This window comes from Schistocerca piceifrons, chromosome 1 (genome assembly GCF_021461385.2).
Source record: "Schistocerca piceifrons isolate TAMUIC-IGC-003096 chromosome 1, iqSchPice1.1, whole genome shotgun sequence".
Lineage (NCBI taxonomy): Eukaryota > Metazoa > Arthropoda > Insecta > Orthoptera > Acrididae > Schistocerca > Schistocerca piceifrons.
In genome coordinates this window covers 227,197,918-227,221,390 of record NC_060138.1, presented here as the reverse complement: position 1 = coordinate 227,221,390, position 23,473 = coordinate 227,197,918, and positions in this window count along the sequence as shown.

The following is a 23,473-nucleotide window of genomic DNA, read 5'->3' as shown; positions in this document are numbered from 1 at the left end:
TGATGACAGACGGATGTGGACGGCAGAATGGAATGACGTTGCCTTTACTGACGAGGCACGCTCCTGTCTGCAGCACCACGATGGTCGGATTCGAGTGTGGAGACACCGTGGAGAGAGGATGCTGGACAGCTGCATTATGCACCGCCACACTGGTCTTGCACCGGGTATTATGGTATGGGGCGGTATTGGATATTACTCTCGCACGCCTCTAGTACGCATTGCCGGTACTTTAAATAGCCGGCGCTACATATCCGAGGTTCTGGAGCCAGTTGTCCTTCCTTACCTTCAGGGCTCGGCCACAGCCACATTTCAACAGGATAATGGGCGACCACACGTGGCACACATTGTCCAAAGGCTCTTCGTCAATAACCAGATTGAATTGCTTCCCTGGCCGGCTCGCTCTCCGGATCTTTCGCCGATAGAAAACATGTGGTCCATGGTTGCTCAACGAGTGACCCAGATTACATCCCCAGCTGTCACACCAGATGATCTTTGGCAACGTGTGGAAGCTGCTTGGGCTGCTGTACCCCAGGAACACATCCAACGTCTCTTTGACTCAATGCCGAGACGTGTGACAGCGGTGATCTCCAACAATGGCGGCTACTCTGGCTACTGATTCTGGCAGGAACCACATGTCACGCACGTCTGTAAACGTAATCATTTGATACTTGGTCAACATGTTATCTACAAAATAAATTTTGTTGTGCTACCTCTTGTCTTTCTTGGTGTTGCATTTATGGTGGCTAGCAGTGTATTTTCTATGGATGACTAATCGGTTGTGCGGTGTAATGCTTGTTTGCACAGGAGTGAAAGCAGGGTTGTGAGATTCTAATACGTTTTCTGCTATTGTTAATTCACCTCTACTGTACTGGGACAAAGATGAATGAGCGCACTGCTTGAGTAGTGAATAAGATCCTTCACTCTGTGTTTAGTTTTATCTGTGGATGACTAGTTAGTCATCAGTTGTACAGCTCTGAGACAGTGTTATTTGAGGCGCTACAGCGAGCAGTTGAGGTTTTTAGGGTATGAAATATGTCACTTGTTAATCTCGGAGAAACTATCTGGAATACTTTATTATGGAGATGAAAACTCCTTTATAAAACTTTCTCGTTCTCTATGCTGATGGAGAAGATTTTGGAGGAATGTCAAAGGTGACGATAACTTATAACTTTCATTATTATGTTAATTTCATCTCTTTGTTTCTCATTATGACACAAATAACTCAGCTGGTCGAAATCTTTGCAGTTTCTCAAACAACGGAAACTCCAGGATGGAATGTAACAATATTATGAGAAGGAAAGTTGCTACTGACCATATAGCGGAGATGATGAGTAGAAAAGATTTTCACATTTAACCATTTGTGGCCCAAGGAACCAAATTGAGTTTTGAAAAAGAAAATTATTTTGTATAATTACATTACAAATTATACATAAAACTAATACATAAAGTGAGAAAAGTACTCGAGTGTTTAAACATTCTTTATAAGACATGATTATGTAGTGAAACGACCGGTCCAGTACAAAAAAGTTCTGACGTACGGTACACAATACATTTCGTGGTACAAAGCAAAACAGTTTTTTACATTACTGACGCAGAGACCTACGCCACATATTTCACAATTCCATTTTGTGCAATGAGGCTTAGCTGCTGTGCTACAAAGTGCACATCTACTGGCTGTGTCTCACAGGTATGTGTTTTGCATTATCGAAACGTTTCTCTGGTGCCATGGTGCCACATAGGGCTTGAAATAATTTTATTTTTTTCAAGTCTCTTTCCTCCACTGGGGGGACAGCTTTGTAGCTTCTATTATCAAACCTGCAATGACTGCAAGGCGAAACTCTTTGAGTGACGTGAATCTGCTCTCTTGACATATTTCGTTGACGATCAGGTATAAGTTGGCAACAGTCACTTCTACGAAGTGCCACAGTATGCAATGCCACCACTTTTTACTTTTTCTGTCAATTTAGTACACTGATTTGAATGTATCTGCGTTATCCACATAAGCCACATGGTTGTTGTAATCCTTGACTAATTGTGGACATGAAATTACAGCGACTGTACCATCCTCATTTTCCCTTGCAGCTGTCGACACGTCCTCAACGCTATGATAATTGGAGAGAAACAAGATTCCTTTTTTATCCTTCCACAATATAGCAACAATTCCTTTCGCAGAACACCTGAACTGCAAGTCTCCCCTGCTTTTGTCTTTTCACTGGTAAAATCCTTAGGCATTCAAGCTCGCCCTTGTCGTACAGTTCCACATGCGTACACTTGATGTTGCAGGAGATCCTTCATGAGAGGTAACGAAGTAAAATAATTATCGACAAATATCTTGTGACCCAATCCATGTAGACTTTAAGTCATAGTTTTGACAGCTCTAACACCAAATTTTTTTTCTACAGTATTTCCCACTTTTCCAGTATAAATCTCAAATTGTGAGATGTAGCAATTTTCTTTTGCTCACACCCATATTTTATACCCCTCTTTTTATTGGCTTCTTGGGTATATATTGATTCAAACTGAAACGCCCTTTGAATCTAATCATCGATTCATGCACACTGGTTCTCTGTTGGTTTATAAGAGTTGCAAAAAGTGGAGGAGAGCAAGAGGGCGTACCATATATAATTTGTCATAGCCTCCTTTTTCTTTCTTTGGTTGCTTGTCATTGTCATTTAGGTGAATGTTACCTTCCAACCAAGAAAATATGTTGCGTGAAAATGTCACAGAAATGTACGTATCTCGCATTGCAGGATCAGAAAACCGGTAATCCTTGTAACTGGGTGATTTTTTTTTATGCCGGTTAGTAGATTTATTGCAAGAAATCTACGTATTTCTTCATTTGTATGCACAAAATTTGTTGAGCCACCCATAATTTGCGTTGCATATAGATCTGTTTCATGTGCTATCATTTGTAACTGCTCTGGAGAGAATAGTGTTAGCAAAAATGTCTGTACGTGTTTCTTTGTCCTCTGCAATATTACTGCCTGTATCACCGCAAAACTGTTTTGGACCTTTGGAAATTGGAAACTGTTCCCATACAACAGCAGCATCAGCTGTTTCCAGCACATCTTGCTCTTCATTTGGAGGGTCAAATTTAGTTACAAAGATGGTACCGTTTCTTCATCAAAACGAAGTCGATTTGGTGCTTCAGAAATTTGTATTTCGTTGCCGTCACTTTCACTATCTGATATGCAAGACTCAGTATCATTTGGTATGGCATCACGTATTTGCATCAGCATTTCGGTGTTCAATTCACTTGCTTTGACTCTTCCTCTAGAAGCCATCAGACACACTACATCTACAATAATAGAGCAGCCCTCACTAACCGATGTGTCACAGTGGTTTCGTTAACTTCCCGCGCTGCCCGAGCCGGCAGCGAGCCGTTTATCTAGAAGAGAGGATAGTACATTCCAGTGCCGTGGTGGTTTCACGGAGCAGCCACTGAGCCGCATTTGAGACATTAAATTAAAGGTTGTCTGAAACCATTTGTACGCAAAGGGTTATAGCCCTCGGCTAATGGTCTTAGTCAACAATAGACACACACACAGTCTCGTGTGTGTGTGTGTGTGTGTGTGTGTGTGTGTGTGTGTGTGTGTGTGTGTGTGGTTGACATTGACCGAAAGCTTTAAGTGTGAAAATCTTTTTGTTGTCCCTATCTGCGACTCAGCATTCTCGCTATATGATGCGTAGCAACTTTCTTTCTCATAATATTATTTGTAGTTTCTTTGTCATGAGAGAGTTTTCAGTTGTTGGAATTTTCTAATGTTGTGCAGTCATTTTGTCAATAATCAGAGTCCGACTTTACAAAAACGATTTTCTTTAGAGTAAAACCCATCTTCATGATACATAGTAAACGTTTAAATATTCTGTCACGTGTACATTGCACCTTAGGTCACTCGCAGCAACAGATTGTTTCTGACAAGCAAAAAAAAAATTAGAGTAGATTATTTACCTTTATCTTTTGCATCTGCTCGTTTGTATTTGCTTTCGAGAACTCAGTACTCCAGACAAAAATATAGCAGAGTAAGAGGTAAGTCACTTTTCTTTCAGCGCAGATCTCACCTTGCATTCTTGAGCAAACTGTGTGTAGGATTGTCAAGTGTCATGCTAGGAAGTAGACTAATTGTCAGTAAATGGTATTGGTAGTTTAAAACAGTTGCGCTGTTCCGAGTAGAGTAGTAATTTATTTTTGTCGATATTCCAAGTCAAACATTGCACTTCATATCACGAAAGGTTCATAACGTACGTTGGTACTGAGTTTTAGTTGTATAGTTTTCATTGAGCACACAATTATTTTCCTTTGTCATTTAATTAGATTCATTTTCTTTATTTTAAATTTTGCATTTCACGGCACTCTTCACATGCGCACAGGGCCACCAAGTCTGTTTTGCTCAGCAAGTGAATATGATACCTAACGTACAAGTTACGTGAGGAGAAAGTTTATGAAATCAATATATTCAGTTTCCTCACATACAGACAATTTTCTATAGAAAGCTTACAAGGTAGCCATGTGCTACTCTTCTCTAAGCTGCATCCCACAACGCCCTATCTGTTCAACTTTCCGGATCTTAAGAGGCTTATGTAGTCACCATTAGTTAATGGAAAAGACATGGGAAAGTAATAAACATATACGGCAAGATAGTAGACAGTGGCTCTGGTATAGAAAGAGACAAGGAGACAATGGCTTTGTGAGAGAAAGATAGGGACACAGTGGCATTGGAACATAGCTGACAGTGACAGAACGGTGCTAGGAAAACAGTGAAGGAGACAGTACCAGTGGCACAGGAATCAACAGAAGGAGAAAGTAGAATTCGGTGAGAGCCAGTGATAATGATAGAATCTACGACAGTGACAACAAGGAAGAGAGAGAGTGTGTGACAGTGAGGAGAGAGAGCAGCCGTGGGAAGGAACGAATGAGATAGTAGCAGTAAGAGGCACCAAGAGGGAGACAGTGATAGTAAGACAATAATAGTAGGACAAAACGAAAGAGACATTGGTTGCGAGACAAGAAAGTGAGGGCTAGAGAGAGACAGAGAGATAATGACAATGAGTTGGACTGAATAAGTGAGTGGGAATGGGAAAGTGGGAGTGGATGGGTATAAGCGACTTACAGCGAAGGGCTAGTGGCTATGAATGAGTTACAGTTAGAGGAGCTAATTAGTGTTATTGAGAAGTGATCTGTATTTTAAGAAGAGCGGAATATGTTCTCACACCAAAATTTTGGTGAAAATTTTTAAAGGTGATGAGGAAGGTAGAATGAGACAGCTGGTAACCCACTTTTCACTCGGTCATTTAAAGAGGGGCTTATTCGTTTTTTATATGCTGTGATAGGAGCGTTTTTCCGCTGGTTGTTTTTTTAGTGCTAATAATTGGCACGCTGGATACAACACTAATTTGTTAAAGCCACGAAGCAAAAAGCGAGCGCTGTCGTTAGCACACTGCACTTGCATTCGCAGGACGACAGTTCAAATCCGCGTCCAGCCATCCAGACTTAGGTTTTCTGTGATTTCCGTAAATCGCTCCAGGCAAATGAAGGGATGGTTCCTTTGAAAGGGGTCGGCCGATTTCCTTCCCAATACTATAGACCAGTCAGAATTTGTGCTCCGTCTCTAATGACCTCGTTGTCAACGGGGTGATTAACCCTAATTTCCCTTCCTCCTTCCTTCTATGATGCAAAACTATGATAGTCAGAAAGGATTATTTCGTATGGAAAGAGCACCGTGTTTGACGAAGTAAGCAATATGGCGTTCGAAAAGGTGTCTCAGTTTGTAAGTAAACCTGAAATGCGTGGAGGTAGTGCACTGAAATCTGAATTCGAACTTCAGATTTCCTTTGCATTAGTCTGAAACTCCCCCCCATGAACCATGGACCTTGCCGTTGGTGGGGAGGCTTGCGTGCCTCAGCGATACAGATAGCCGTACCGTAGGTGCAACCACAACGGAGGGGTATCTGTTGAGAGGCCAGACAAACGTGTGGTTCCTGAAGAGGGGCAGCAGCCTTTTCAGTAGTTGCAAGGGCAACAGTCTGGATGATTGACTGATCTGGCCTTGTAACAATAACCAAAACGGCCTTGCTGTGCTGGTACTGCGAACGGCTGAAAGCAAGGGGAAACTACAGCCGTAATTTTTCCCGAGGGCATGCAGCTTTACTGTATGATTACATGATGATGGAGAAAGAAAACTGGCGTTCTACGGGTCGGAGCGTGGAATGTCAGATCCCTTAATCGGGCAGGTAGGTTAGAAAATTTAAAAAGGGAAATGGATAGGTTGAAGTTAGATATAGTGGGAATTAGTGAAGTTCGGTGGCAGGAGGAACAAGACTTCTGATCAGGTGACTACAGGGTTATAAACACAAAATCAAATAGGGGTAATGCAGGAGTAGGTTTAATAATGAATAGGAAAATAGGAATGCGGGTAAGCTACTACAAACAGCATAGTGAACGCATTATTGTGGCCAAGATAGATACGAAGCCCACACCTACTACAGTAGTACAAGTTTATATGCCAACTAGCTCTGCAGATGACGAAGAAATTGAAGAAATGTATGATGAAATAAAAGAAATTATTCAGATTGTAAAGCGAGACGAAAATTTAATAGTCATGGGTGACTGGAATTCGAGTGTAGGAAAAGGGAGAGAAGGAAACATAGTAGGTGAATATGGATTTGGGGACAGAAATGAAAGAGGAAGCCGCCTGGTAGAATTTTGCACAGAGCACAACATAATCATAACTAACACTTGGTTTAAGAATCATGAAAGAAGGTTGTACACATGGAAGAACCCTGGAGATACTAAAAGGTATCAGATAGATTATATAATGGTAAGACAGAGATTTAGGAACCAGGTTTTAAATTGTAAGACATTTCCAGGGGCAGATGTGGACTCTGACCACAATCTATTGGTTATGACCTGTAGATTAAAACTGAAGAAACTGCAAAAAGGTGGGAATTTAAGGAGATGGGACCTGGATAAACTAAAAGAACCAGAGGTTGTACAGAGATTCAGGGAGAGCATAAGGGAGCAATTGACAGGAATGGGGGAAATAAATACAGTAGAAGAAGAATGGGTAGCTTTGAGGGATGAAGTAGTGAAGGCAGCAGAGGATCAAGTAGGTAAAAAGACGAGGGCTAGTAGAAATCCTTGGGTAACAGAAGAAATACTGAATTTAATTGATGAAAGGAGAAAATATAAAAATGCAGTAAGTGAAACAGGCAAAAAGGAATACAAACGTCTCAAAAATGAGATCGACAGGAAGTGCAAAATGGCTAAGCAGGGATGGCTAGAGGACAAATGTAAGGATGTAGAGGCCTATCTCACTAGGGGTAAGATAGATACCGCCTACAGGAAAATTAAAGAGACCTTTGGAGATAAGAGAACGACTTGTATGAATATCAAGAGCTCAGATGGAAATCCAGTTCTAAGCAAAGAAGGGAAAGCAGAATGGTGGAAGGAGTATATAGAGGGTCTATTCAAAGGCGATGTACTTGAGGACAATATTATGGAAATGGAAGAGGATGTAGATGAAGATGAAATGGGAGATACGATACTGCGTGAAGAGTTTGACAGAGCACTGAAAGACCTGAGTCGAAACAAGGCCCCCGGAGTAGACAATATTCCATTGGAACTACTGACAGCCGTGGGAGAGCCAGTCCTGACAAAACTCTACCATCTGGTGAGCAAGATGTATGAAACAGACGAAATACCCTCAGACTTCAAGAAGAATATAATAATTCCAATCCCAAAGAAAGCAGGTGTTGACAGATGTGAAAATTACCGAACTATCAGCTTAATAAGTCACAGCTGCAAAATACTAACACGAATTCTTTACAGACGAATGGAAAAACTAGTAGAAGCCAACCTCGGGGAAGATCAGTATGGATTCCGTAGAAACACTGGAACACGTGAGGCAATACTGACCTTACGACTTATCTTAGAAGAAAGATTAAGGAAAGGCAAACCTACATTTCTAGCATTTGTAGACTTAGAGAAAGCTTTTGACAATGTTGACTGGAATACTCTCTTTCAAATTCTGAAGGTGGCAGGGGTAAAATACAGGGAGCGAAAGGCTATTTACAATTTGTACAGAAACCAGATGGCAGTTATAAGAGTCGAGGGACATGAAAGGGAAGCAGTGGTTGGGAAGGGAGTAAGACAGGGTTGTAGCCTCTCCCCGATGTTGTTCAATCTGTATATTGAGCAAGCAGTAAAGGAAACAAAAGAAAAATTCGGAGTAGGTATTAAAATTCATGGAGAATTAATAAAAACTTTGAGGTTCGCCGATGACATTGTAATTGTCAGAGACAGCAAAGGACTTGGAAGAGCAGTTGAATGGAATGGACAGTGTCTTGAAAGGAGGATATAAGATGAACATCAACAAAAGCAAAACAAGGATAATGGAATGTAGTCTAATTAAGTCGGGTGATGCTGAGGGAATTAGATTAGGAAATGAGGCACTTAAAGTAGTAAGGGAGTTTTGCTATTTGGGGAGCAAAATAACTGATGATGGTCGAAGTAGAGAGGATATAAAATGTAGGCTGGCAATGGCAAGGAAAGCGTTTCTGAAGAAGAGAAATTTGTTAACATCCAGTATTGATTTAAGTGTCAGGAAGTCATTTCTGAAAGTATTCGTATGGAGTGTAGCCATGTATGGAAGTGAAACATGGACGATAAATAGTTTGGACAAGAAGAGAATAGAAGCTTTCGAAATGTGGTGCTACAGAAGAATGCTGAAGATTAGATGGGTAGATCACATAACTAATGAGGAAGTATTGAATAGGATTGGGGAGAAGCGAAGTTTGTGGCACAACTTGACCAGAAGAAGGGATCGGTTGGTAGGACATGTTCTGAGGCATCAAGGGATCACCAATTTAGTATTTGAGGGCAGCGTGGAGGGTAAAAATCGTAGGGGGAGACCAAGAGATGAATACACTAAGCAGATTCAGAAGGATGTAGGTTGCAGTAGGTACTGGGAGATGAAAAAGCTTGCACAGGATAGAGTAGCATGGAAAGCTGCATCAAACCACTCTCAGGACTGAAGACCACAACAACAACAACAGTCTGAAACTTTACACATCTGTTTGTCGACACTTTTCGCTGGCTTCTCGTTACAGTTGAAGAGGAAATATAAAAGCAGAACACTAATTACCAGGGATCAACATTACCTGAGCAAAGGCTAGAATTTACACTATGGTTATTAGCGACTGGAGATATTTACGTTAGTGATTATTTTGCATTTCAAACGATGCTGTATCTCAGATACTGTAGTTTCTGATGTATTCAGTGACATATGCGAAGCACTTCAAGGATTTTACGAAATTATGTGGAAGGAATGTCAATGAATTATGATTAATCAAACACATACGACCTGTCATATACGCTACTTGTGCAAAAGTGCTAAATTGTTCGTTAGACGGCTGATAGCGTGATCCCGAGTAAACCATTTTTATTTATCAGTAAAAATCTTTAATATGATAATGATTAATCAGTCATGTAATTACAGATACCGTGAACGCAAGCTACGAGGATGATCAAGTCTCCCGTATATTTTTAATTTTAATCACCGTAATAGATACAAACACCCACTTTTTCACTTCCAAGGAAATTAATTGTGCTTTTAATTTTTTAACAAAAAGATTTACAAAGCTTGTGTTTTATTCACTTCGTGGCTGGCTAAAGCAACTTACCGTCTTTCTCATGTCCCCAGTACGATCACTGCACGCTTCGGCGATTTTCAGCCAGTTATATTTCTTTTCCTTCGACATTTGAGCTGTGGATCTCTTGGGTCCCAGAAGCAAATATGATATCTATGTTCGTCTATAGCTGGCTCATCCAAGAAATGCGCCCGGCGCGCAAGACGGTGTTCAGCGCTCCGTCCGCGACCGTGTGTCGCTAGTGTCGGCAATCGGCATAGGAGCAAGAGAGAGAGAGAGAGAGAGAGAGAGAGAGAGAGAGCGAGCGCGCTGCAGAGCGAGTGAGACCGCGCAGCACTGCTCTGCGCTGAACTGTCCCGCGGTCAGATCTAACATAAACAAAATATTCTATTTTAGAATTCATTTTATGTTATGGATATAGAGTCTTATTCTTACTGTTGGTAGTTACAAGTAAGTATTTTTGTTATACTTCGTGCTACAATTTTTTGTATCCCTTTTCAGAGTTTACAAACCGGATCCTTAGTTTGCTGTTTTGTACGTAATAATTTTAACTGACCAAGTTTGAAAACTTATTAAAACAGAATTAAGGTTATAAAGCTCTTTAATTCTTACAGTCAACATTGTTAAAGAAGACAATTAACATTTTACACGTTTTTCTTTTTCGAGGAAACGATTTTGTCTAGGCTTGGTACAATATTCCGTGAGACTGCTAACCTCAAGGAATTGGTCAAATTTTTATCGCCAAGGAATGAACGGTTCTTAGTTTTAGCAAGCTTTAAAAGAGGGAAAAAGCGCTCACAAATATACGTGGAACCAAACATTGAGAGAACTTTGGCCGCGTGTTTGTGCAAAAGAGGATATTTCTCTCGTGGAAGACAGCTGTAAAAGTCATCCAAAGTTTTATACATAAGAAAGCGGTCCTTCAGGCGGATATGGCACTGTAGGTCAGTCAGTTCTAGTTGAAGTACTTGTGAGACGTCCTCTGTCCGAAGGGAAAACGGGCGAACAAATATATCTATCGGCTGCCGTTCGGAGGGTCCGCACGGCCAGCTAAGCGCCACGGCTCGGCCACTGCAGCAACATACGAATTCGCCCGGGGCGCTGGCCGCGGGCGATCGCGGGCGCTAGCGCCCCGGGGGCACAGTTTGGACGAGCCTGGTCTATAGCAATATTACATTCCCTTCTGATCGCTCACGCAACTCATATCAATAACAAAAGTGGGCAAAATAGCAGATGGAAGCTTTCTGTATTGTTAGCGCTGAAGCGGAGATGCGAACTTTCTTTGTTGGTAGCTGAAAGAGTGACAACCAACAGAACACGAACGAAAATAGGCGAATGCGAATCGAACGCGCGCGAATGGTGGTTGCTCACGTGCGCCAGTGAGAATTCTCGTTCTTTGCTGCACTTCAGCTTTTGTTCGCTTCGATGTAAAGTGGGCTTAAGACGCGCGTCACATCACTTAATTTAGCGACCTTGACAAGAATCTTGTGCACCTTTTAGCCAAAAATATACACTGGCGATCAGATGTTGTCCATGTGTAAAGTATGTGTTGCATGACGTCTTTCGCCATTCGTTTCCTCCTCCTAATGGGTAGTGCTCTTCGAAAAAATAAAAAATAAAAACGATTTTTCCTTCTTAAAATGATCTCTTGATTGATGGGCGACTCCATGGAGTGTCCTGTGCACCACGACCATATAATGGGTATACTTGGAAGGAGAGACAGCATTGGTCGTATTCTTTTTTTTTTTTTTTTTTTTATTAAACGCAAAATCGATTTTTGGTCACTTAGTGACCATCTTCAGTGCTGTAACATATAATTTAAATTGGTAGGCACTGGTGTCAACAAGCTTACAGCGATCACATGTGATCGCTGTAAGCTTGTTGACACCAGTGCCTACCAATTTAAATTATATGTTACAGCACTGCAGATGATCACTAAGTGACCAAAAATCGATTTTGCGTTTAATTAAAAAAAAAAAAAAAAAAAGAATACGACCAATGCTGTCTCTCCTTGCAAGATCTCTTGATTGTCTAATTTATTGTAGTGTTCATCCCATGTTCGCCAGAAATCTGTTTCGAGTGAAAAGGCGATTTGTGATAAAGTCTCCAAAATCCTTTCATAGCGGAAAAAGAAGATACGTTAAAGAAAGGCAAAACTACGATTGTAGTATTTGTAGTTATAGAGAAAACTTTCGACAGTTTTGACTCGCCTAGACCGTTTGAAATTCTCAAGGTAGCAGGAATATAAAATGGGAGCGAAAGATGGTTTACAACTTCTATACAAACCAGACTGCAGTTGCAAGAGTCAAAAGGACATGTAAGGGAAGTCATAGTTGAGAAGGGAGTGAGGTAGGGTTGTAGCTTATTCCTGATGTTATTCAATCTGTACACTGAGCAAGCTGTGGCGTAAGCCAAGGGCATATTTGGAACGAAAATTAAAGGTCAGAGAGAAGAAACAAAAGTTTTGATGTTTGATGATGTCATTGTAAGTCTTGTATTCCATTCTTTCTCTATTTGCTGGCTAGATTATGAACTAGAGTTTTTGAATTAAAAATGTTTTAGGACTTTTAACTCCTAAGTTATAAATGGAAGTTATGAAATGCTTTTACAGCTGGCTGCCGAACAGACACCAAATCTGAAATAAACTTTCTAGGACAATGGTTCTCAAACTGTGTGGCGCGAACCCGGCAGAGGGGGGGGGGGGGGGCTTATGCTAGGAAAAAAATTATATACCTAGTAACAAAGAAGTTGGTTTATCTTTTGTCGAACAAACGACATGCCGGTGATCTGGTTTGAATTTCGCCCGACGTCGGTGTTAACGCTAGATGTGGTCGACGACAATGAAACCGCTGTCACATTTTCAGCATTGTTTGAAATGATTGGTGGAGCTGCGCGACTCCCTTCAACGCCACCTAGGAACAAAGACTATACACGCGGGCTGAGTAGGTTTTGTTCCTGGGCGGCGTTGCTTCCTTCGATAGTTGGCGGAATATCCTTTGTCTCTTGCGCCATTAGTGTTTCCGTAATTATCCCGCACAGCGCAAGGTTTGGCTCGTGTATCTCAACGCATCCTTATAGTGACAACTATAATTATAGTCTTGTAATTTTGCGAGGAAGACTTGACTGCAGTATGAAGCGGTTCCTCATTATTGGCAAACATCAAGACATTAGTGGTTCGTCAGCTGGCGGAGGGGAGACAGATACTCCAAAGGCGAAAACGAGGAAGTATGATGACAACTATTTATTGCAAGGCTTCACAAAAACTACAATCAATGGTGAAGAACGTCTGCAGTGTGTAGTTTGTTTAACGATTTTAGCTGCTGATAGCATGAAACCTAACAAGACACATCGTGGAACCAAACATCCTGAATTAACGGGAAAACCAAAAGATTTTTTCGTCAGCAAACTAGATGTTTTATTCTCTGCCTGGAAGAACTTTGCCAGAACGATGAATGTGTAGTGTAAGTCCCTTTTAGCCTCTTACCAGATTTCCCACGGAATTGCTAAATACAAGAAACCACGCACGGTTGCGGAAACTCTGGTTATACCAGCAACGTGTAGCGACATTTGCTCAACATTTGAAAAGTATTTCTGTCTGTAAAGACGCAGTGCGTAGAAGAATTTTAGACATTTCTGATGATTTACTCGAAAAGTTAATCGATAAATTGCGCAACAACTATTTTGCACTTCCAAGTGGACGAAGCAACTGACGTTCATAAAGATGCTCATTTGGTTGCTTATGTTCGTTTCGTTAATGAATTTAACATTCGAGAGGAATTTCTTTTCTGTGAGCCGATACTGAAAACAGCTACAGCTGAAAACCTTTTTCACACGTTCAAGACTTTTTTTTTAATGAAAACGGTGTATCATTGAATAGGTGCATTGGAGTATGCACAGACGGAGCTCACTCAATATCTGGAATTCATAGTGGATTGCAAGCGAAAGTTAAAGCTTTAGCGCCTGATGCTGTATGGACTCACTGGCCGCTAAAGAAGTTAGTCCACCTCTTCATGAAATTCTGCAAACGGTTGTACAAACAGTTAATATTATTAAGGCAAAAGTTATAAATTCGAGACTTTTTAAAGTGCTGTGTGAGGAGATGGGAACACACTCGGTTGCTCTTTTTTCAGTAATGCTCGATGGCTTTCAAGGGGTAAAGTATTGAAAAGAAGGTTAGAACTGAGGAATGAGATATTCTGTTTCTTAAAGGTGAGAAGTGTCTCTTTGGCAGACTTTCAACAGCAGAGATTTAAAATGACGTACCTCACTGATATTCTCAATACTTCACTTCAATGTAATCGGGCAACTGTACTATCTTGGAATCAAGAGGTAAAGGCGTTCATAAAGAATTAGAGATGTGGCAAAACCGAATGTAGAGTGGCATACTAGATATTTTCCCTACAATATAGTCACTGTTACAGGATACAGATAATCCGATACTTCCAATGGCGATAAAATCTTCATCATCATCTTGAGCAACATTAAAAGTTCACTTCGAGAAACATTTCACCAAATATTTTGATAAATTTAATTGGATGAAAAATCCATTCACAAATGCTCCTGGACCATCATTTCTCAATATAGAAAAGCAAGAACAACTTATTGCACTCACTTGTGATACCTCACTGATGAGTAAATTTAATGAAGTGCCTTTGTTGGAGTCTTGGATAAATATTAGCAAGGACTTCCCAACGCTAAGCCAAAATGCAATGAAGATCCTGATTCCTTGTGCAACAACATAGTTGTGCGAGACTGGATTTTCAACTTGGTCAGCTATGAAGTCGAATTAATGTTCAAAGCTAAATTAAAGAAAGAGCTTTGAGTGGCTCTTTTTGCTATTCCTCCACTTTTTGAGAAACTTTCTTCTCAAAAGCAAGCTCATCCATCAAACTGAACTTTTTAATTAAAATTTTTATTGCTCTTGTAATTCTTGTTTGCTGAATTGTAAATAATGTTCATTTCATAGTTTTTGAATAAAAGAAAACGTGATAAAGAGAAAAAATTTGTTCCGTATTTTCGTTATAATAAGTCATGTTATTTTTGGTTTCTGCTGCGTAAAATCGTTTTAAATTGAGTTCGGTAAACATAATAAGGAAAAATCTTAAATATGACTATTTTCATCAATAACAATAGGCTAGGAGGGCTTGATACCATTTTTCGTAGTGAGCGGGGGCCCTGAGGAAAAAAGTTTGGGAACCACTATTTCTAGGAGATTTAACAATAAATGTTCTTAATTGTATTTTCTTCTCAGTGGGAAACTTTACCTCTTCCTTCTGCTGCTATTGTCGTCTCGAATACAGCTGCTAATTGTTGACCGTGTCGCCTAATGGGATAAACTTCTATTTCGATGCGGTGAGATGAACTGTTGGTGAAATAAATAGACACGCACTGTGTTTCACTTCACTTTTATTTTAACCCAAAACACTATCATATTTAGAAAACTGCTACAATAGGAAGAGCAATAAAAGTGTTCTCACCCTATCTTCCTCAAGACATCTAGGACACCTCTCTGTGTGCTCACTGAAAAAAAAGTGACAGTCACGTCTCTCTCTCATCTAATAGCACTTCAGCTGCAGCGCATCGCTTCTTTTTTTAACCTACGAATACCTCTTTGGAAATATTTAGCAAGTGCCATTACATTCTGCCAGAGACAGCAACGAACTTGGAAGAGCAGTTAACCGGAACTGAAAGTGCCTTTAATACAATTTACGAGATGAACAACAACATACGTAAAAGAAGGGTAATGGAAGGCAGTCGAATTAAATCAAATGACGCTGAGGGAATTAGATCAGGAATTGAGACTCTAAAAGTAGTAGACGAGTTCTGCTATTTGGGCAGCAAAATAATTAATGATTGCCGAAACACAGAAGATATAAAATGCAGACTGGCCATAGCAAAGAAAAGCATTTGTGAAAAAGAGGAATTTGTTAATATCTGACATCAATTTAAGTTAGGATTTTCTGAAGTTACCTGTCTGGAGCGCAGCCTTGTCTGGAAGTGAAGCGTGTACGATAAGGAATTCAGAAAAGAAGAGAATAGAAGCTTTTGAAATAGTGAGTGCTGAAGATTAGCTGGGTAGATCAAACAACAAGTAACGAGGTAAGGAACCGAAGTGGGAAAAATTTAATTTTTGGCACAGCTTGAGGAAAAAAAAGGGATTGGTTGATAGGACACATGCTGAGCCATCAGAGGATTATCGGTTTCGTACTGGAAGTATGGGGGCTAAAAACCGTCAAGGGGGACCAAGGCTTGAACACAATAAGCAAATACCAACGTATGTGGATTGCGTTGGTTATGTAAAGATGAAGAGACTTGCACGGGCGAAACTAACATAGAGAGCTGCATCAAACCGATTTTCGGAATAAAGTCTACAATAACATATGGCCTACAATTCTGATTCACTCTACGGTTTTTAATGACGTAGCCTTGTATCAGGAGCATTCTCTCTCTCTCTCTCTCTCTCTCTCTGTATCTCTCTCTGTCTCTCTGTCTCTCTCTCTCTCTCTCTCTCTCTCTCTCTCTCTCTGTCTCTCTCTCTCTCTCTCTCTCTCTCTCTCTCTGTGTGTGTGTGTGTGTGTGTGTGTGTGTGTGTGTCGTCTCCCCTGTTGCAAAATCCTAACCGAACTCGTTGTACAAGGACTGGTAAAGCACTCTCTGGACTTATCTGAAAATCGTCACGTGATGTTAGTAGAGTCCGCGCAGACTCTGGTCCTTGGCATATGGTGAACTCGCAATTTGTTCAGTATACCTGGGTGGTTTGGCGACCTGATGACCACTAAAACAGCGAACAGTTTCAATAACTACTGGGATAAAGGAAAGCCGACATTGGCTTGCAGAACATATGGCACACGAGAGGTTCTCTGGGTGGTGGGATGGTGTAGTTGCAGTCGTTGTAAACATTTGCTGGTTTTTGAACTTCCGTTATTCGAAATTTTCTCTGGCATTCCACACTGCAATTAGCAAACGAATACCTGTCAATAGTTACGGTTATAAAAAAAGAACACACGATTTTACGGTTTGGGCATCCCAGATTAGATACATGATAGAAATACGTTTTTAAAACTTTTTAAAGCTATTAAAATCTTCTACAATACTTTTGGTAGTTCCTTTAGCTATCAGAAGTTCCTTTATAACATGATCATGCACAACTAGTTTCGCAAACATGTAATTGCATCCTCAGATGCATACACGTAACTAATTTAACATTGGTTCGTTAAAAATACACGGTCTCCAACGTTCGGTTAGCCGCTTGAGTTTCCAGAACCGCCTGGACTGTATGGTTGTAAGATGAAACATCAAAAATTCCAAGAGGCAGCAGGCCCAGGAAGTGTACTTGAGCACTGTGAGCTGCCGCTGCCAGCAAAATCCACATGGTGGAGACGTGTGTTATTGAAACTTCGCGCTGGCAAAAGCTTTTTAGAAGATTGTAATAGTTTTTTAAATTAAAATATTTCTATCATTAGAAAGGGGCTGAATTTCATTCAGCTATTATTAATTGTTTAAAAAGTTTTCTCCCACATGCATGACTTGTGTAGATATATATATACTGGAAATCTTTCTGAATACCCTTTCGACCACAGGAAGCTGTTACTGTGTGCTGTAGGCAAAAGCAAATTCTGCATCCTCAATAGTGCGTGATGTGTCTTCAGGCGTGGACGAAGCAGTGGAGCTTCTATATGCTGTTCACTACGTCAATTGGCCATTACGGTCACACAACCTGTATCCACAGGATATGTGGTCTCTAATTGAAAAATGTTATGACGATCTCTCCTTTGCCAGAAAATTCCGGATTAGTCCCCTATTCGAACATCCAGGAGCTGTCAAGGCGGAGGTGACCATGGAAAAAAGATGGAGTAACCAACGACGAGATGACATTCCGCGAGGCGGAGGATGGAATTTCAAGGGAAACGCTAAGGCTGGATATAATGATCAGTGAAGTAAAATGGAAAGAAGACAAGGATTTGCAGTCAGGCGAATATAGGATAATATTAACAGCAGCAGTTTATGGTATAGTGAGAGTGGGATTCTTTACGAATAGGAAAGGGTGGGAGAGAATTAGCGACCGTGAAGAGTTCAGTGATAGACTTGTTCTGTCCAGATTACACATCAAACCAACGCCGACGACAGTTCAGACATACGAGTACATGTCGACGTCGCAAGCAGAATATGAAGAGAGAGACTCAGTATATGAGGATATTGAACGGGTAATTCAGTATGTAAACGGAAATGAAAATCTAATAACCGTGGAGGATTGGGCCGCGTTTGTAGGGGTAGGAATAGAAGAGAGGATGCGCGAGAAAATGGGCTTTGTAGTAAGAACGAGAGTCGAGAAAGACCAACTGAATTCTGCAATAAAATTCAGATGCTAATAGCAAATACTCTGATCAAGAATCGCGATAGGAGGAGGTATGTTTGGAAAAGGCAGGGAGACACCGAAATATTCCATATGGATTACGTCATGCTCAGACAGAAATCTGAAATCAGGTATCGGACAGCAAATCATACCCAGGAAGAGATATAGACTCAGATCATAATTTAATAATAATGAAAAACAGGCTGAAATTTAAGAGACTAATCACGAAGAATCAGTGTCAAAGAAAGCGGGGTACATAAGTACTGGGCACTGATGAGACGCGTTTGAAGTTCGCAAAGGATGTGGATACTGCGATAAGGAATATCGTAATAGGAGGTCAGTTGAAGAGGAGTGGACGTCACTAAAAATGGCAATGACAGGTACAAAGAAGGTAAATGCGAAGAAACCTTCGATAACAGATAAATACTTCAGCTGATGGACGAATGAACGAAGTATAAAAAGATACTGGCAGAAGCGGGGCTGTGAGGGCGGGGCGTGAGTCGTGCTTGGGTAGCTCAGATGGTAGAGCACTTCCCCGCGAAAGGCAAAGGTCCCGAGTTCGAGTCTCGGTCCGGCACACAGTTTTACTCTGTCAGGAAGTTTCATTTCAGCGCACACTCCGCTACAGAGTGAAAATCTCATTCTGGAAAGTATAAAAACTTTCATGGAATAACAGGAACATAGCATTATAAACCACTTAGGAGTGAAACAAATAGGAAACGATGGGCGGCCAAGGCGATATGGCTGCTTGGAAAAAATGCGAAGGAATCGAAAAAGAAATGATCGTCGGAGGGACTGACTCAGCATGTAGAAAAGTCAAAAAAAGCTTCTGTGAAATTAAATGCGAGCATGGTAATGTTAAGAATGCTATGGGAATTCCACTGTTAAATGCGAACGGATAGGTGGAAGGAGTACTTTGAGGGCCTCTACGTGGGGGACGACTTGTCTGACAACGTAACAGAAGAAGAAACAGGAATCGATATTAGAATTTAAGACTTAATATCGAATAAGGCAGAAGGGATAGATAACACTCCATCGGAATTTTTAAATCGATGGTACAGCGATCGCTGCAGACGATGATCTGAGCCAGCGAGCCAATACTGCGATTTCCGCTCTGTGATTCCCATAATGATGACTAAGATAATTTGCGATGTAAAAAGCGGGGTTATTTGTATTTTCTGTGTGGAATCACTTCCCTCTACTCAAAACCATAAATTTAATCTCATGAAAATCACTCAGATTAGTTAATGGAAACCACAAGAAAATGTCAAGTGATTCTAGCAGGAGAATTCTTTGCCACTCCACGAAGTACGTAATTCGACCAACACAGAGGCTAATTCTACAGTGTTGTCAATTATACTAGCCACAGGAAGAATACGTCTCCGCAGTTGACTGTTTTCCTGAGTGATCTTGGAATTGAAGAGAGCAGCTCGCATTGCAAAGACCCAGGTCCGAAGTACAAAAAGTATAAGCCAATGAGTTTTACTCTCATTTCTGTAATTAGGCATAAGGGCTAGAGCGAAGATACTACTAATACCCAAATGCATCGACTGCTAAGTAAACATCATTAATCAGAAGCTGTCAATTATTTTGCTTGTGTTTCTTGGCGAACTTCAAACAAAAATGCTCATTGACCAGATGTGATTAACTTTTTTGGAGCATCCGTGATGGATATAGACTTAGTATTTCGCTTAGGTAACAAGTCTTTTGTTTTTTATAAACTTAAAACTAAAGCACTATCCTGAAATAGATAAATGTAAAACACGAACATCCACCGAGAAATTGTCTTAGCTACGAGTAATAAGAGTAATATCCTCAAATTATTCAAGTGAATCGTAAAAAGAAGCAATGTACAATGACCAGGAAATGTGCTGTGATGACGTAAAGAAATAAAAGCAGGGAACGTAAAAAGGAACATAATGCGCTGACAGTGAAGCGTTTAATATGTCACTGTAAAGCAGAACTGCCATTCAATGTACATTAATCACAGAACTAAAAATAACTTTTACCCATAAGTCATTACTGATGCGTTGTCCACAAAAGATAAAAACTCTGCAATGATTAAGCTGTTTACTTTGTAGTTGCACCTGTAACAGGGAAACAGAAACTGCAATAATAGCTTGAGCGTGCGGCACATCTGCAATACGGAGCCTCGCAGGGAGTGCAGTTTGTTCTTACTTTATTGCCTGATAGTTTCATTCTAAACCATCACAACATTTGTATGGAGATCATCAAGGAGTAATTGCCAGAAAAGAACTGCTGCATTAGGAGTAATTAGTAAAATATTTGTTGCTTATGTTCTGAGAGACCCAATGGCATCATATTCTTAAATTAAATATTTACAAAAATTAACTTGGAATTGCATTTATGTCCAAAGCCCCATTGTTACATTAGGGAATGCGAATGGGACGGTTCGTATTGGAATCGATCCAGGAATGTGAGGAAGCTATACAGGTTATTAATTCACTATGCCAAACTACCAGCATTCCCTAACAGCGGTCGTTATAAGCTGGATTGTAACCCACATTTAATTTATGCCAGTGAAAGAATGGCTCTGCAATGTGTAAAGAGCATCTACACGTCTTTACCCCACACTCAACACAGACAACTCATGCGATGATTATTTGCAGAAATGTCTCCTATCCTACAACTTCCTGCAGACAGTTAAATTTCTTCCTCAGCAGACGATAGACGATTGTAGCAAGAAATTTGTAGGTGTAGTAGGAAATTCACTTTTAGATGCTTCATGTTAAACAATTAAGCCTGAATGATCAATAGTCAGCCCTTACAAACGCACTCTAAAATTTATATAGCTTCCTTGCCTCGTATATGTTGGTATCCAGTAGCTGTCGCCGCTTTTCGAACATTCAGCCAGGTCCATAATCTGTTTCATACCAAGCAGGCGTTCTGGACAACACTTACACGCAGGGCATTGGCAGTTAAGCTGTGAGGAGTCAGGTATCTCACATTTTTTCCTGAGCGACTCACTTTCTCTCTCTGACATCTTACCCTGTACCTTTCTTTTTTGCCAAAGGTCCAAAAGAACTTTCTGCGGTTTTGTCTGCAGTGGCCCAATTTTTGCTGACGACTGTATCTACGCAATATATGCAACATAAACTAAATAATATAATTGTATTGTTGTTCTGTGATCATGTGTTTTTAATAAAATAAACCATAATAATGATTATAATAAAATCCAACAAACTTAATTTTGTATTTCTCAGGTTCAGGAATTACAACAGAAATCTATTTTTTAACATGAAATAAGTACTTCATATGTTCAATCCAGTTGTCAGCTAACGAAGCCATTACCCTCTTTCTCCATTCCTTTTACTGGTGTCTGGGAGGATTTCTTACAACCAACGCTGTTTCATTGCTAACTGATATATTGCAATCTAGTAAAGCTTCCAATCTGCTAATAACGATCGGGGATCCAGATTGACTAAAGAGTGCTTAAAACTATTTCTTCTCCGATAGTAAAGATGGTTTTGGGACCAGTTTAGCGAACCTCACATTAAAGCATTTACCGACTTGTATCAGTTAACGCAATCGAAGGACATAATCTGGGAACAGATTCTCGGCCTCTGCGTTAATATCGAAGTGTACATTGTCCTCCTGCTTTAGATTGTGCTTCACAGCATTTATGAAAGACTTTTTTTGTACAACCAAAAATCAGGTGCTGTAAATAGTTTCGACAATGTGTCATCATATGGCAGAGTTTAGAATTTTAAAAACGTGTACATCTTGGAAGACGGTCGCTATATACGAAGCGCCTTCCCAATTTCGAGCACCTACGCTCTGCCTGTGTCACTTGGTGATTCACAGACAATCAATCACTTGTCGTCCCGGTTCGCGGAAGCGGTTCACCTTTGCCAAAACGGGAAAGTGGAGGGATCTCTTACTACAAGGCCAAAGCTTTGACCGGAGCCTGCCAATCGGAATGCTATGCGTGCATCGTTCAATTGTTTCTCTCATGCTCTTTGAAAAGGCACTATCGTCTCGTCTTTCAACCCGGTCACATCAGATCAGATATATTCAGACTCATGTCTTGGGTATTTCATATGCGCGCATTCGACGAGCAACCTTCTGCATAACGGTGAGACAGCAGCAAGCAGAATGCATACCACTTACATTCACGTGATTGAGGACAATGATAACACTGAAGCTATATTTTTCATGTCGGCTTACCGTGAATAATGCTCATCTCGTTTGTTTCAAAACACGTGGTCATTGATATTCGTCTCAGAGTTAATTTTCAGTAAATTCCACAGGCTCACAAACAGCTTCTCACACTCGCAAGCTTGTCTTGCTTGATGTTTATCCGTAAGCGCAACATCTAATTTGAATATCGCGTCTGTATATGGATTACTGACTTTTTCATACAGCTGAGCTTCGCGGATGTATTATCTGACACACCTCCTTCGTTCACAAGTTATACGTCGTGTATCTTGCCTCTGAGTATTTGAGCTTGTTTTCTTACGAAACGTGCTCCAGTCACTTAAATTACATTACACACGCATGCTCGCACTGCCAACATTTATTTTCCTAAGGAAATTCGACAAACCAGGTAAGGCGATGCTGAAGCAACGCTTAAAGCTGTACGCCTGTGGAGAAGGCGTCGTATCACCACACAAACTCTATATTTTCAGATTATTAGGTAGAATAGGCACAGACGAGAAAAACATTTGTTCGTACACAAATTGGCTTATAAGGCACGATTTCTTGGATGCAGAGGCTGTGTGGTATGAAGTTTGCAGTTAATGTTCAAGTTCGCTATTCAGTTATGTTACTTCCGAGTAATTTCTATGCCTTTCGTTGCGCTTTGCGTAGGCTTTGCCACATTTTATTTCTAATTCAAAATCAGATCGTGTTTTCAATGGTTCACATTCAGTGTCTGGGCGTACATTTCAGAGCATACTCCGGATTATTATTTTGTATGATTACTCGGGTACAGTTTTTAACGGAGTGGCGAGTTACAACCTCATGTCCATAGTTTCAAAATACCCTGATGCGCAAAGCTTAAAGATGAATGTAACTATCGCTTGATTTGTTACTGCCAAGTAACATATGTCGATGAAATCTGGACCATACATAGAAAAAACTGCTACAGTGTGGTACACAAGGTAACTGAAAGAAATACGCAATGAAACGAACAGATATGACACTTTAAATAACACAATAACTACACTGTCACCGTAATTCGTGATGGTGTCCTGGACCTTACAAAAGGCTGAACATGATCCTTCATAGGTTGTTTCTACATCTACATGGATACTCTGTAAATCACATTTAAGTCCCTGGCAGACGCTTCATCGAACTACCTTCAAAATTCTCAGTTATTCCGATCTCGTGTAGCGCGGAGAAAGAACGAACTACTACACCTTCACGTACGAGCTCTGACTTCCCTTATTTTATCATGGTGATCGTTACTCCCTATGTAGGTCGGCGACAGCAAAATATTTTCGCATTTAA